Source organism: Callithrix jacchus, chromosome 5 (assembly GCF_049354715.1).
Source record: "Callithrix jacchus isolate 240 chromosome 5, calJac240_pri, whole genome shotgun sequence".
NCBI lineage: Eukaryota > Metazoa > Chordata > Mammalia > Primates > Cebidae > Callithrix > Callithrix jacchus.
In genome coordinates, this window is record NC_133506.1 from 129978225 (window position 1) to 129994425 (window position 16201).

At 48.3% G+C, this 16201-nt stretch overlaps 1 long non-coding RNA gene across 2 annotated transcripts in view; it reads right to left on the reverse strand.

Annotated features, from left to right (window-relative positions):
- Positions 1–15872, reverse strand: part of LOC144582883 (uncharacterized) — a 105469-nt gene extending 89597 nt beyond the window's left edge. Inside the window, exons 1-2 of one of the 2 annotated variants that reach the window (XR_013536408.1) lie at positions 15739–15872; positions 9102–9225 (exon numbers count right to left, since the gene is read on the reverse strand). This is a non-coding gene — a long non-coding RNA (uncharacterized LOC144582883). Of the gene's footprint in view, positions 1–9101; positions 9226–14053; positions 14167–15738 lie in introns of those variants that run through there. The other variant, XR_013536409.1, reaches the window with a different exon arrangement.
- Between the last annotated feature and the right edge of the window lie 329 nt (positions 15873–16201).

Sequence of the window (16201 nt, forward strand, 5' to 3'; positions counted from 1 at the left end):
CAGGGCTGGGTGCAGTGTGGCCATAAAGGCAGATGAGCTATGACTCCTGTCGTTAAGAAGCTTGCCAACTCAGAGATGATATAAGATATGCAGGTAGGAAACTAGGATAAAAAGGAGAAATTGATGTGCACCCTGACAAAGTGTAGAGAAACCGTCCCAAGAATTCAAAGGAGAAAGAGCACTTCCTACTTAGGGGAAGGGGCAGCAGAGGCAGCCAAAGACCTGAAGGCAACACCGAATGAAGGCATTTGAGCTGCACCTTGAAATAGATCAAGGCTGGAGGCACCCTGCCTGTGTGAGCAGGCTGGGGAGGAGGAGGGTGCTGGGCGTGGCTGAGATAAAGGCAGGTGTGGGGACTGAGTTAGCTGGAGCCTGCTCCGGGGTTCCGTAGGTTCACACCAGCACTGTTGTTCCTTCATTCTGCACTGAAGGGAAAGCAATGGATGTTTAAGCGTTCAAAGGTGAGGACTGGGAGGTCCTCTCCCTTGTTCCTTATTCTGGGAGCCTTAGAAGCCCTAGCTTTTGGGGCTGGAAGAGATGTTCAAGACAGTCCCCTATGCCTGAGGCTGGAGCCCCTCCTGCTCCAGCACCTGTGGTTTCCTTCCCTGCAGCCCAGCAGCAGAGTCCTGCAGGGACAGATTGCGAATGCTTTCTGTGGCCACAAACCCACCTGCCCTCTCAAGCCCAGCCAGAGAGATGACTCCCTGTTCACACACTCACACCTGCATGCCCTCTGGGGACCAACTAGAGGGAAGGAGAAGATGAGAAGACACTGAACCTGAGCAGCACCTTTTGCTGGGAGAAGAGCCCTCCCTGCTTTCCAATCAGTGCGTCCTCCAGTGTACCCTGGGCAGCCCCTTTCCTGTTCACCTCCCCCGCATCCTGCCTCTCTAAGCAGGGAGAGAAGTGGCCATGGGCTAGAAAAATGCCCCAGATCTTCCAGGACCAGACCTCTGGGGAGCAGTGATCCCAATGGGAGGCCGGAGCTGGCAGCTCTGGAACTGGCCGCAGCATTATAGGGAGCATGGTGGGGAAACCTCACTTTCTCCTCATCAGTGGGAGAAATGGAAGGCTGGGGAGGAGAGGCCAGAGCTGCCCTGAGCCAGGTGCATCCACATCCACACGCTGCTCTCAAACTCTCATCAAGATGAGACCAGCAGTTCTTCCAGAAATCTAACCTTAACCCAGGAGATGTTCATAGCCGATCCCACTGAAAAGTGGGAAGGCGGCGGGGAGGGGAGGTCAAACACGAAATAATTGAAATTCTTGAGAGCTGTGTGGGGAGACACGATGTTCTTTGCTGCATGTAGAAAGGTTAATAAACATGAGTGACACAGGGCAGTGGCTGGGGACGTGTGATGAGCAGAGACACTTCCCAAGAGGAAGGCTGTGCCCGGCTTTATGCCCAGGGCAGCTGCATCTCGCAGGCTCAGCTCCTCCTGCTCCTGCCTTTGGTCTGCTAGCCCCAGAAGATACCTCCAAGGCACCCAGGGGCAGAGATGGGCATCTCAGACTTTCTGGTTTTTGTTTTCGCTTTTGATTTTTTATTTATTTATTTATTTGGCAGCCACCATTAAAAACAGAATGGAATTTCTTCAAAAAAACTAAAAAAAAATTAGCCATATGATCCAGCAATTCCACTTCTGGATATATAGCCAAAAGAACTGAAATTATCATTCAACTCTCACTTACAAGTGAGAACATGTGGTGATTGGTTTCCTGTTCCTGTGTTAGTTTGCTGAGAATGCTGGTTTCCAGCTTCATCCATGTCCCTGCAAAAGACATGAACTCATCCTTTTTTATACCTGCATAGTATTCCGTGGTGGATATGTGCCACATTATAAGGAGACTTACTCTGTAGCCAGGCTGGAGTGCAGTGGCATGATCTCAGCTCACGGCAACCTCCACCTCCTGGGTTCAAGCAATTCTCCTGCCTCAGCCTCCTGAATAGCTGGGACTACAGGCACGTGCCACCATGCCCAGCTCATTTTTGTATTTTTAGTAGAGACAGGGTTTCACCATGTTGGCCAGCCAAGACTTTCTGAATCAGAAGGCTGGGCAACGTCCCGCCTAAACCCCCTCACTGGGCCCACAGAAAGGATGGAATCCAGCCTCTCTATTTTTCCTTGAAAGGAAGCGGCAGAAGGAGAGTGTCATGTCCTGTGCCTCAGCCTGCTTCCAGGAGTCTGGTCCCACACTGGAACCATTTGAGATGAGCTCTCCAGGGCTGGCTGTCTTGCCCTGTATCCCCTCACAACAATGCCTACTGAGCGGGGACACCTGCAGGCAGCCCTCAGCATCATAGCACTCTGGTCAGTGTCCCAGACAAGCTTGGATGTGGACAGGTGTCCCCCATGTGCTCTCTGGTAGCTGGGAAAGCCAGCGTGGAGGTGCAGGAGTTCCGGCAGGAAGTAAGAATTCCTCAGGCTGCTGCTATCCACCCAGAGTCCACATTTAAGCAGAAGCAGTCCGAGCATGGGCCTCCTTCTGCCCTGAGCCCCGAGCTGCCAGCGCTTGGCAGCCAGAACCCATGATGTCTCAGGATGCTGCCGGGTGCTCTGCTCTCCCTAGCAAGTGCCTGGCAGCAATGGTTTACTCTCTAAACGCCGCATCCGGAATCTGACAGGGAAACAAGCGCTTGGGTGACTCCCAAATGCAGCATCAACACAGACACTGACATTTCCATCTGCCCCTCCATCCCCAGAGTCCCCGTGTGCAAGAGAAGCCACAGGCAAAGAAGTAGGTCACCCCACACTGGGCAGAACAGGGCAGGTGTTTAGCAGATGCTCAGCTAACTGCTTTTGGGGCAGGGGGCATGATAAGGATGCAAAGAATAAGGGAGGGACAATTCTCTGCCTTACTCCCCAACTAACCGGCAGCTGGCGCATGGCAGTATACTTGGGTTTAGGCCAGTGGTTCTCAGCCCTGATTTTGGAAGGAGTTTTGTTTGAAGGGGGGGAAAAAAAAAAAGAACCTAAAACACAAATGTGTGGGCCCCACCTAAAACCAATTAATTCAAAATCTCTAGGAAGGAAGAGACTGAGGCATCCATGATATTTAAAATACTTGATATTCCCAGGTACTCTGGGAATGTGCAGAACTGCTCCTGGTCCCAGCAGAGGGTAGATGGCCCTTCCCCTTAGTGATCCTGAAGAGGAGAGAAGGGCTTGGAGGGAAAAGGTGGTTCAATGCTGAAAATTTCTCTATTTTTCTTATATTTCTGCAGCCTTGCACCCAAAGTTCCCCCACCTGGAATGCACCCTTCCTCTCTGCTTACCTGCATTTGGCTGACTCTTCAAAGCCCAATTTCAGTTTGTCTTCCTCTGATCCCCACAGGACGGGGTATTCCCTGTTCATTGTCTCCTGTTCCTCTCCCTACCTCATTCCCCTGGTAGGCCCTGCACTCCTAGAGACCAACCATCCTCAAAAATATTAGAGAGACAAATTCTCAGTCTCTACCTGACACCTACTAGGTTGGAAACCCTAGGGGTGGGGCCCAGCCATCTGGGTCTTCACCAGCCCTCTGGGTGAGGCTGCTGAGAGTTCCCATTCCAGAGTCACTGCAATGGTCTCTACACTAGCTACTCAAAGAACGGTCCCTGGACCAGGAGCCTCAGCCTCACCTGGGAACTGGTTAGATGTGCAGAATCTCACACCCCATCCCAGACCTATCAAATCAGAATCTTTATTTGTTTGCTTATTTATTTACTTATTTTTTGAGATGAAGTCTCACTCTGTCTCCAGGCTGGAGTACAGCTGTGTGATCTTGGCTCACTGCAACCTCTACCTCTTGGGTCCAAGTAATTCTCCCGCTTCAGTCTCCTGAATAGCTGGGATTGCAGGCACATACCACCACGCCCAGCTAATTTTGTAGTTTTAGTAGAGAAAGGGTTTTACCATGTTAGCCAGGATGGTCTTGATCTCTTGACCTTGTGATCCACCCACCTGGGCCTCCCAAAGTGCTGGGATTACAGGCATGAGCCACCGCACCAGCAATTTTATTTATTTATTTATTTATTTATTTATTTATTTATTTATTTGAGAGGGAGTCTCACTCTGTCACCCAGGTTGGAGTGCAGTGACATAATATCAGCTTATTGCAACCTCCGCCTCCTGGGTTCAAGCGATTCTCCTGCCTTAGCCTCCCGAATAACTGGGACTACAGAAGTACACCACCATGACTGCTAATGTATGTATTTTTAGTAGAGACAGGGTTTTGCCATGTTGGCCAGGCTGGTCTTGACCTCCTGACCTCCAGTGATGCGCCTGCCTCAGCCTCCCAAAGTGCTGGGATTACAGATATAAGCCACCGCAAAGGCCGGAATCTGCATTTTAACAGGATGTAGGGGGTGTGCGTGCTGTGGAAAGTGTGAGAAGTGCTCCCTCCTCCAGGAATGCCTTGATGCAGTCCCTGAAAGGGAATGGCTGGCAGTCATCACCACCTCCATCACGAGGACTGTGTACCCATCTCCCACTGTTTCAGGAGATCTCAGCCTTTAGCACAAGCTGCAGGTGCTGGAAGTCTACAGAGAGATTCCAGAAAGGTCATCCAAGAAACAAACAGCATAGCCCCTTATCCCCGAGTAAGATCAGGTTGAAGACGTGTCTCTGAGGTGATTGCATCCCAACTGATCACATTCTAGCACCGTCCCTGAATGTGAGCCATTGCTGAACTAGACCCTTGCAGCTGTCCAGGGGGCCACCTCTGAGGAGTGACAGTCTGAATTGCCCCAAGGTTGTCATTTAAGCCAAGCCTCCTGGTCCATCATCCTCTCTCCTGCAATCTTGTCCCTTTCAGCCTTCCCTGAGCACGCTCCCCTCAAATGCACGGAGAAGAATGGCATCAGAGCTTAGTTCTGGGAGCAGGACTCAGGCCAGGCTGGCAGAGACAGGGAAGGGAGAGAAGAGGATAGTGTGAGATTTCCCTGACTCCATCCTCATGGGCTCCCTTCCGTTCATTTCAGGGAACACTTGAATGCCTGCTATGCACTCAGCACAGTGAGTCCCTTCTGCCCCTGCTGAACCCCCACATTAGAGGTTGTTAAAAATGTATTCAATGAGCTTAATATTCAAACACCAGCTTCTGACAGGTTATAAATAGCTGCTTTGAGTCCAATTTGAGGTTCTGATTTTTTTTTTAAATGTAAGCGATCAGCCATCCATCTGTGATTGAATCAGAGAGCCTCTTCTCCCTCCTCCCTGAAACCCATCGTCAAAGGCCATTACTACTTTCTCTACTCAAAGAATATTGTGTATGGAGCTTTAATGTCCCCCGGGAAAGAGACCATTACAGGAAAAAAAAAAAAAGACTTATTTCCATCTCTGTTCCAATACGCACAACCTAATTAAGATTTTATAAACACTCACCCAACAGGAAAACACACACGCACACACATTCACAGGCACCTAAATTAGCAAGGCAAATAGAGTCTAGATTAAGTGGTTTTCTTGCCTGTTTCCGTCCAGTTTTAATTAGGCGTCTGTCACAAGGAGGGCGTCACGCAGTGGAATTGTCTCATTTTGATTCTTTAGGTTTGGGATGTTGGGATGTCAGATCCCCACACCTACCCCTTTTTCCTGGGAATCACAGCTCTGTCTCCCTGGGCCCTTTCTCTGCCACCTTCACCTCCTGCCTGCTGTTTGAGGCTTAGAGGAAAGAGGAAGGGCTTATCCCCAAGCAGTCCCATTTTGGTGGCCTTCCTACAGCACTGTATCATCAGGGGACTTGAACCTGGCAGAGCCCCACTGTGGGACTGCCTGGCGGCAGTCAGGTCCTGCCCACAACCTCCAGATACCAGGCTCTGAGGAAAGAAAGCACAGACTCCCTGTGGTCCCCTCACCCCCCAACTCCCGAGCACCAGCAGTGCAGTCCCCCAGCCCTAGTGCCCAGGAGGCTGTCTTGGGGGCTGCTCTCAGCCCTGCCAATGTCTTCTCTCCCATCCCTACTGCTGTGCTCCCTGCACAGAAGACACCATGAAAGATGATTCACTCCCTCTTTGCAGGTTCCTGCGGCTGTTTGGAAAAGTACATTTTCTTCAAGTGTGTTGAAAATTGAATCTCTTGTGTTTTTGAGGAGCAAGGGAGAGGGGAGTTGAGGGAAGTGTCACTTGTTCATTTGAGCAGACTAGGGGTAGAGGGTGGGGAGCAGGATGGAGGAAGCTCCAATCTTCTGAATGCCTGGTGGGGGGCAGGCTGGGAGGTGTCAACTGACCCAGGCTGCAGACTTGGCCTCTTGGTCCTGCCTGGAAGCACCTTTCTCCTTGCAGCAAGTCCTTTTTTTTTTTTTTTCTTAAAGTTCTGGGATACATGTACTACAGTAACCAAAACAGCATGGTACTGGTACCAAAACAGATGTGTAGACCAATGGAACAGAACAGAGACCTCAGAAACAACATCACACATCTACAAACATCAGATCTTTGACAAACCTGACAAAAGCAAGCAATGAGGAAAGGGTTCCCTATTTAATAAATAGTGCTGGGTAAACTGGCTAGCCATATGCAGAAAACAGACACTGGACCCCTTCCTTACACCTTATACAAAAATTAACTCAAGATGGATTGAAGACTTAAATATAAAACCCGAAACCATAAAAACTCTGGAAGAAAACCTAAGCAGTACCATTCAGGACATAGGCATGGGCAAGGACTTCATGACTAAAACACCAAAAAGCGATGGCAACAAATGCCAAAACTGGCAAATGGGATCTCATTAAACTAAAGAGCTTCTGCACAGCAAAAGAAACTATCCTCAGAGTAAACCAGCAACCTTCAGAATGGGAGAAAATTAGTGCAATCCGCCCATCTGACAAAGGTCTAATATCCAGAATCTACAGGGAACTTTAAACACATTTACAAGAAAAAAACAATCTCATCAAAAAGTGGGCGAGGGAGCGTGGTGGCTCATGCCTGTAATCCCAGCACTTTGGGAAGTCAAGGCAGGTAGATCACCTGAGGTCAGGAGTTTGAGACAAGCCTGGCCAACATGGTGAAACCCTGTCTCTACTAAAATACAAAAATTAGCCAGGTGTGGTGGTGCACAGCTGTAGTCCCAGCTACTTGGGAGGCTGAGGAGGCAGGAGAATCACTTGAACATGGGAGGCAGCAGTTGTAGTGAGCCAAGCTTGCACCATTGCCCTCCAGCCTGGGTGACAGAGCAAGCCTCTATCTCAAGAAAAAAAAAATTTAAATAAAACAGAGAGAATAGAAAGGCTGTTAGGTCTACTGGAATAAGTCGCTGCTAGCTCAAAGATAACCCCTCAAGTGCAAGTGTCCAGACGTGGTGAAGCAGGTGAGTAACACCACCTGTCTTTGAGATATTTACAGTCTGAAAGGAAAGGTATTAACTCTCGAAGAGATGATGATAACGCAGCTGGGCATGAGGCCGCCACCAGCTCTAAGGAAATGTGGACGTGCAATGCCCAGGCCAGTGGACGGAAGCTTTGCGGCCTCGCCTCCCACTGCCGGCCACAAGTCCTGCTGGCAAACAGGCTGGCCACCTGTACCCGCTGTCTTCTGGGGCCACCGTTCTGCCCCCCACCCAGGGACAGCTGCAGCCACCACAAAAACAGCCTGGGTCTGGCGAATTAGCTGAAGTGACACTCACTTTGTATACACATGTTTACAATCAGGGCCAGATGGTGAAGTATTGGATTTGTTTCAACGCCACTCCAGCCTGCTCAGCTGAGCTCGGCTTTGCATGTGACACAAGAACCACAGCACGGGGAAGGGGCAATCCCCTTCTTCAGATGCCAACCCTGAATCCCAGGGGATATTAGCCCTCACTTAAAAGTAGCCTCAGCTTACCAGCTGTCAGAACTTTTAAAATCAAATCTGAAATTCTCTAGACAGAAGAAACACAACCTGCTCTGATACCTTCCAGTTTATTTCCCTTTTAAAAAAAAATAATAAGTAAATAAATAGATAAAGTGCACTTGATGGAAAGGATCTTGCAAACGATCACGGCTGACAGTGTTTATGTAGCCAAATGATTCCCACTGGCAGAAAGAGAGGGCAGACTGAACACAGACAAATGGCGTGATAATTGACCAACCGATGAGGACATCCTTAGGTGACACGACAGAGAAAAGGTGGAGGAGGATGTTGGCAAAGTGCCAGAGACAGAGTTGAGCAAGTTTGCCTGTTTCCATCTGCTTCCTCCCCAAAAGAAAGTGGCACGGGGGCCCTTGAGGACAACTGCAATGCAGAGACACAGGACGGGACTGCCGGCCCCCAAGGAGCCCTGAGCATCCAGCTGGCAGGTCAGGATGGAAGAGGAGGAGGGGACTAAAAGGTGGTGATGACAAGAGGAATGGCCAGACGTTACCCACTGCAACTTCACCAGGAAAATGTGCCCTCCAAACCAAACCTATGATAACCAGATACAAGACAAAAAAGAAAGAGAGAGAGAGAGACAGAGAGAAAGATAGAAGGAGAGAAAGAGAGAGAGAAAGATGGAGAGAAAGAGAGAGAGAGAAGAAGATGAACAAGAGGAACAGGAAGAGGAGGAGGAGGGAAGAAGGATGCAGAAGGGGGAGGAAGAAAAGGGAGAGGGAAGATAAGCAAAAGAAAGAGAGAAAGAAAACAGAACAAAAGAAAGGAGGGAAGGAGGGAGGGAGGAAGGAAGGAAGGAAGGAAGGAAGGAAGGAAGGAAGGAAGGAAGGAAGGAAGGAAGGAAATAAAGACCAGAGATGGGCTCTTGTCAACTGCAGTGGCAGGAATCATATGATCTAAGTAGAAAGTAACAAACTTTTTGGAAAGAACATTTGAGAACTTCTCCATCAGAGGAGTTCAAACCCAAATTGTTCCTCCAGGAGGCTGTACTTTTATTCCTGAAATGTAGCCATTACTCAAAACACCTTATTTTGAAATTCGCCTTTTGAAACTCCCTTTAGAGTGAGTTCGTGAGAAACGTTTTATAGCAGAAAGCCATAACCTCAGCTGTGGGTGTAGGGCTAGGGGGGCCAAGGCAAAGGTGGAGGTGAGGGTGGTTCTGGCACTACAGCTTTGAAATTGTTTGAGCTGGAGCAGTTTCCAAATGGTGATTGACTGACCACCACCACCCCCAAAACAAATCTGAGCTCAAAGAAACAGCTTTCTTACCTTTGAGAATGTTCAAAGGAACCATCCAGGCTTCTTCTTCAAGGTATTTCTGAGAGGTTGCTGCAGAAATGATTTCAGCTATAGCAGCACATCTGAGCATGGTCGTGGCATTACAGAGTGGTCGCTGCAAAACAGGAAAGAGATTATACTCTCTTGAAAGACTACACATACACATAAAGTTAGGGCACACCTTCAGAGATTGGGCCCAGTCATCTGCCTCCATGCAACCAGCCATTTATTCAGTCTTGTAGATAGGCACAGGCCCAAAACCAAGGAGGATATGCTCTGTGTGAAGGCAGCAGTTTGGCTCTTTTTCAGTCGCTGATGAATCCTCAGAGGGTGAAACAGTGCCCAGCACATAGCAAGTGCTCCATTAATATTTATTACATGAATAGGCCACAGATACAATATCAGAGGAGATTTGAAGTAGGACTAGGTGAGTGTGGCAGCCAGCCTCTAGAATGACCCCAGCAACCCTACCTCCTGCTATTCACCTCCCTGTGTAGTGCCCTCCCATGCTGTGCCAGGATTGGTCTCTGTGACCAAGAGAATATAGCAAAAGTGATGGCATGTTACTTCTTAGGTGAGGTTATGCAAGATACAACAGATAGGGGGAAGCCACCTTCTGTGTCATGAGCAGCTCTGTGGAGAGGACTACATGGAGAGAAGCAAGAAACCGGCCTCCTACCGACCATCATTTAAGTGCCTCATTTTGGATGTGGTTGCTCCATCCCCAGTCAAGCCTTCGGATGACTACAGCCCCAACCAGCATCTTGGCTGCAGCCTCTGAGAAGACCCTGAACTACAACTATCCAGCTGAGCTGCTCCCAGATTCCCAACTCACAGAATAAACTGGGAGACAATAAACATTGATTGTTTTAAGCCACTACATTTTAGGACAGTTTGTTATGTAGCATGAGGTAACTAATACAATGAGAAGACGGGAAAAAAATGCATGTGCTAGACTTTGTATCTTTGCACTCATCCACAAGGCTGCATTTTACCCCAAACCCTGATTCTGCTTTTCAAACATCTGTTGAGGGGGAAAAAATGGGTGGCATGGCTGGTAATACCTGTGCTGTAATAAGGACATTGTACCCCTTAAATTGTCGTAGCTGCTCTTTGCACCCAACTGCAACTCCCCTCTGGCATCTCTTTTTTTGTAAAAGGAGAGGAGCCTTCACTACTTTGGTGACTTTTCTTTTGTCTTATTTTGTCATTTGACTTTCCAAGGTACTACTTGGTTCTAGCTTCTGGGACTGCACCTGGCTTATGCTAGGGACTAAATATTTGTGGAATGAATGAATGAATGACTCAACAACCCAGGTCTCCACTGATGCTGCTCAGGAGGTGCATAGCCAAAGCTCTTCTCACTAGTTCTCTTCCACCGTGGTTTCCTCTGCAAACTACCATCTCCAGTGACTTCAGCACTAGCCCCTCCTGGTCCCAACAAACCCAGGCAGATGTCATTTGGCTTTTCTGACCTAGCCTCAGAAACCCTACCATGTTACTTCCACCCTGATCTATTGGGAGAAGAAGCAGACACAAGTCCACCAGCTTGAAAGGGGGTGAACAGATGTATCTTCCCCACGGCAAGAGTGCCACAGAATCTGTGGGCTTGTTTTACGATCACTGGAGGTGGAGGAAGGAACTTGCAGTGAGGGAGGGGCTCACAGTGAGATCGCAAAGGTAGAACATTTCTGATGACAATGAAGGAGCCTGGAGAGGCGAACAGGGGAGGACCTAAAGCTCGGGGAGGTTGGGGGAGATGTGGGAATCATAAGCTGTGGGTGCGAGGAGGACCAGGAGGGGCTAGTGCTGAAGTCACTGGAGATGGTAGTTTGCAGAGGAAACCACGGTGGAAGAGGGAGGAGAGACAGCACAGAGGGTGTGGGAGCCATCGGGAAACATCAGAAGCACTCATGTGCCATGCACAGCTCACATTGTGCTTTATCAAAATCAGCGTCTGTCACCAAAATTGCATTCGACTGACACCATCTGCATTGATCCTGCTCATAGTCCCTCAGGCTCCCTCTCCACTCCCCCCGATCTGCACACGCCGAGTCTCTGCATCCCCTGTCTCTGCTGGAGAACAGAAACATGTGCCTGCAGCAAAGCCCCCTCTCCCACCTCTGCCCAAGATGGGTTTTGGCTGCCAGCACAGGGCCTGGGACTGTCTCTGCAAACCTCAGAACAGGCTCTCAGGCTGGGAGAAACATGTGGTGACTTTTAGGGAGCAGAAATTGGTTAAAACAGAGGAGCTGAGAAGGGGAGCCCTGGGCAGCAGGCAGCTGGGGCCCACAAACTGCAATGTACTCCCCATTCTTTCCACCCCTACCCCTGCCTTGAGGGGGAGGAAGCGACCTTCACCTCTGATGCTCTGTCTGGGGTCTGGATGCTCACAGCAGCCCTGCTCCCCAGCACCGGCCTCTGGGAAGCCAGTAAGGCAGCCAGGCCTGACTGTTACAGAGGTGGGAGTTGGCAGCACATGGAGATCATGCCTTTTGAAGGCTGAGTTAATTGGATTTTACATCATCCTCTCTTGCCTGCCCCATCTTTATTAAATAACCAAGAGAAGAGGAGAGGAGCAGCTGATCAACAAGAAGGAAAAGGTTGGAACAATGGCCTCTTTGTGGAAAGTAATCAATGCTCTGCCTCCCCCACCACGCCTCCTGACGTTCTGGCTCACACAGCGCTTAGAACTCAGGGAGGGTGCAGAAAGATCAGTTGGCTGATATTACTATTCTTATGATTACCTGCAAGGTACAATCTCACTACTCACATGCAGACATAATTATGTGTACATGCACACACACGTGTGTACGCATGCATACACCCACATACATCCACACCTGGCTAAGTAGTGACCTGGGTAAACCTGTTACATGCCCGAAGGACCAGGGGCAGGGCCTCGGATCTGCTGACTGTGCTCTTGTTCAGATGGAGAATTGCCCGCAAGGTCCAGAGCTCCAGCAGCTGAGCCATCTCAGGCCTTAGTGTCCCCTGTCTGTCCTGTTTCATACACTTATGCCCTCTCTTCCTGTTATACGAGGGTTTGAGGATCATTGGAGGCATATCCTTTCCTCTCGCTTTTCTAGATTCATAATTTATAGGGAAAGGGCAGCTTATCCAAGCAGATGCTGGTGAAATTGACTAGTGCGGGAGACAGAATTTTGGTCTCAGTCCTTCACTCCCTGTGGCCCTTGGCCTGGCCTCCAAGGCAGGCAGAGAGAACCTCCCTACTCCTGGCTTCACGCTGCCCAGGTAATCTGCTCCTTCCAATGGGACAGGAACAGATGCTAAGGAAACAAAGGCTCAATGTGAGCTCGCAGGACTGGCCTTGCCCCCTCAGATTTGAGCCAGCCCCATGAAAAGAACGGAGTCTGGTAGCCTGCTGATCCAAAGAAGATGAGAGACTCGTGGAGCAGGATCTGATTCCAGCCCCAGCCAGGACTCAGGCTCAGCAGGGGTTGGGCTGGATGAGCTGAGCCCCAGCCGACCCACCAAGAATAAAAGAGCACCGGAACAGAGGCTCATTGGTGTACCAGCAAGATGACACGGCTGTTCTACAGGATGCTACGTGGCTATGACTCACTGGCTCTGTGCACCACACCCTGCTTACAGAAATACAGTCCGGATTCATTTAAAACTAAAGGAAAAAAAAATCAAAGCGTAAATAAGTTTTGAAAAGACTCTCAAAGCTTAAAAGCAATGAAATATGATGAAGAAACAAGACGAATGGATTTAACTGCAGAACTATTAAACGATTCAGCATCACAAAGCATTATACGCCAATTGAAAATGTAACACCTGCTAAAGATTAAGCTTCAAAAGTTTTAGTCCCATTTCCTTAAGACACTAAAGCTAGCACCCATGGAAGGATATGTATAGGAATCTAGGGCAGCCCACCTTGGCAGAGGAGTGGGAAGAGGTTTTTAAATACACAATGCTAAAATTATGTCAGAGAAAAAGAAATAGCTTCTTTCTAGACCTAAAGGTCTAGGGTTAAGGAGAGAGAGGAACACAGTCCTAAGGAGAGAACCAGGGAAAGAAGTCCTCATCCAAGTTTAGGACCCGTGAGCCCACCCTTGCATGTGGTCAGCCCAGAGCTGCAGCATGGACACCCTTTGACACCCTCCATCCAGGAGCTGTTCAGCGCAGAAGCATTCAGGGGCGACAAGCCTGGCAATGGCTGTTCTGTGTTTGAGCAGGAGCCGTGACTGGCTTTTGCTGCAGAGCCTGGTCAAGCAGGGTCCAGCTGCAGTATTAATAGGAGCTTACACAGCCAGGCCTCAGAGCCTTTGCACCACAAATTGTCTGGCTTCCAGGAGAGATTCTTCACGTCCCGGGTTCCCTGCGTACTCTAAGAGGATCCCCAGACGCAAGGAGGATCAACGGAGGGAACACCTTTAGGCATGGGCCAGTAGACCCCGTAGTGCCTCAGACTGGGAACTGAGGGAGGCACACATCCTTGTTACAAAAATCCAAATTAAAACATGGAAGGTCCTCATTCATCAAGAAAAATTGGGATTGAGGGGAAAAGAAAGACCACAAAGTGAATCCACTTAAAAAGATGGAAAGGGCCAGGCACAGTGGCTTATGCCTATAACCCTCGTGCTTTGAGAAGCCAAGGATCACGAGGTCAGGAAATCAACATGGTGAAAACCTGTCTCTATTAAAAATATAAAAAATTAGCCAGGTGTGGCGGCAGGTGCCTGTTGTCCCAGCTACTTAGGAGGCTGAGGCAGGAGAATCGCTGGAACCCAGGAGGCAGAGATTGCAGTGAGCCAAGATGAAATAAATCAATGTTTGATTGTGACTTTATATTTAGAAGTAAAAGACAAATTATAACACAGTCTGTTTTAACTTACATTTGACAAAGTAGGCTATTAATGCAACTCTTTTTAATTCTTCAAATTAAAAAACAAGATGTTGATTTGGGGAGAACATACCTTTTCTGATGAGATGGTCTGAGAGCCCATGTGATCCAACAGCCTTGATTTCATGTTGGACTTTCACAGCACAATCACAAAAAGACATTCTTGCAAAAAAAAAAAAAAAAAAACTATTGGAAGGCGTCATCAATTTTCCCAATGGCCTGTCTTAATCCTCTAAACTTCAAATCTCTCTCATTTGAAGTGCCTGTCCTTTCATCAGCCTTGTAGATTTTCTCTTGGTAATCGTTCACGGGCTGAGAGCTCTGCCATAGCCTCATTGGCCAGGAGCTTTGCACATGATGCAAGTGATTCTCCATAATCACTTTGATCAACCTCAGGAAATTCTGCATCTTTTGCAAAATTTGGAATTGTATTGCATCATCCTCCAGAGCGTTTGCAACATGTGGCTAACAGGAGCAGGCAGACCCACAGATATGAAAATAAAGGGTGGGGGAATCTGCTGGAGTTAAGCTGAAGGGATGCAGGAAGATGGACAGAGTTTATGAGAGATCAGCCCAAGAATGAATGTTTTTGTTTTTGTTTTTAAAGATGGAGTCTCTCTCTGTCACCCAGGCTGGAGTGCAGTGGCTCACTGCAACCTCCGCCTCCCAGGTTCAAGCAATTCTCCTGCCTCAGCCTCCCAAGCACAGGCTTGCACTTTATATTTTTTTATAAAGTCCCATGTTGTCTGGGCACAGCCTCACATCATAGCTGTGATGTGAGCTATGACCACACCCCACTAATTTTTGTATTTTTAGTAGAAATAGGGTTTCCCCATGTTGGCCAGGCTGCTGTCAAACTTCTGGCCCCCCACCCACCTCAGCCTCACAAAGTGCTGGGATGATAGGTGTAAGCCACTGTATCCTGCCCAAGAATGCGTATTTTTGTGTTGCAACATTACAACTTCAGAAACTCAGACTGTAGGAATGTGAGAACCAAGGACCTCTGTATAAAATCAAGGGACATCAACCACAATATGTAAAGAACTCATACAAAGCAATGAGGAAAAAATGGACAGAATTAGAAATCTTTTCGGAAAAACAAGGCAGAAAATGAAAGAGACTAAGAACCACAGGGAAGAATATTTATTAATAGCTTCACTGTGAGCAAAGAAACACATAAGAAAGCAATATGTTTACCATCAAATGAATGTTTTCTAAATTATAATTCTCAATGCTGCTACGGTTATAAAGAACGAGGCCTTCTTTGTACACCGCTGGTAGGGTGTAAATTGGTACAGGCTTTCCAGAAAGCAAATGTAAAATTACATCCAGCCTTAAAATCATTTCAACTGCGTCATATTTTTTATAAAGTCCCATGTTGTCTGGGCATATCCTCACATCATTCTTAAAACGAACAAAGACTAAATCAAATGTTGATTTTGAGGGTGTAATTTTTCTGGGGGAAAGAAAATCATCTAGTGGCACAAAACAATATCCTTCACTTTGAGTGAAGTTAATTGCTTTTTCAGTCCTCTCTAAAGTTTGATCTCCCACTCAGAAGCCACTTTGCACAGGAAGGAAAGACTTTCTCCTCTGGAGAGTGCCCAGAGGAAGGGGTGTGAAGCCCAGCAGAGCCTCATCCTGGCACCCACGCCAAATAGCAGCAGCTCCCACCTCAGCCAAGGGGCTCCTCGAACACTTGCCCCACGCTCCCTCCCTCCTCAGCAAATCAAAGGACAGTACATTGCAGGTCTGTACCTGTGCTCCCAGGCATGGAGAAGCCGGTATGTCAATCAGGAGTCCACCAGCACATCCACAGTGAATATCTTGAGGTGATGGGGTTAGGAAGTTTTTTCACTTTCTTCTTTAAACTTTCTGTAGATTTGTAAGTTTCTACAATGAAAGAGCATCACATTTACAATCGTAAAATGAGATATATATAGAGAGAGACGGTGGGGGGAGAGAGAGAGAGAGAAACAGAGAGGAATAGCATAGACAAACCACAGAAGTAGAACTGAGTGGAAGAGTGTGGAGGAAATGTCAGGGCAATTCAGAGGCTGGAAGCTTCAGTGGCGGTGGGTTGGGTGGAATCAGATGGCAGGATCCCATATTACCTGAATTGAAAGAGCATGGATTGGCTGGGCGTGGTGGCTCACACCTGCAATCCCAGCACTTTGAGAGGCCAAGGTGGGTCATTTACCTGAGGTCAGGAGTTCAAGAC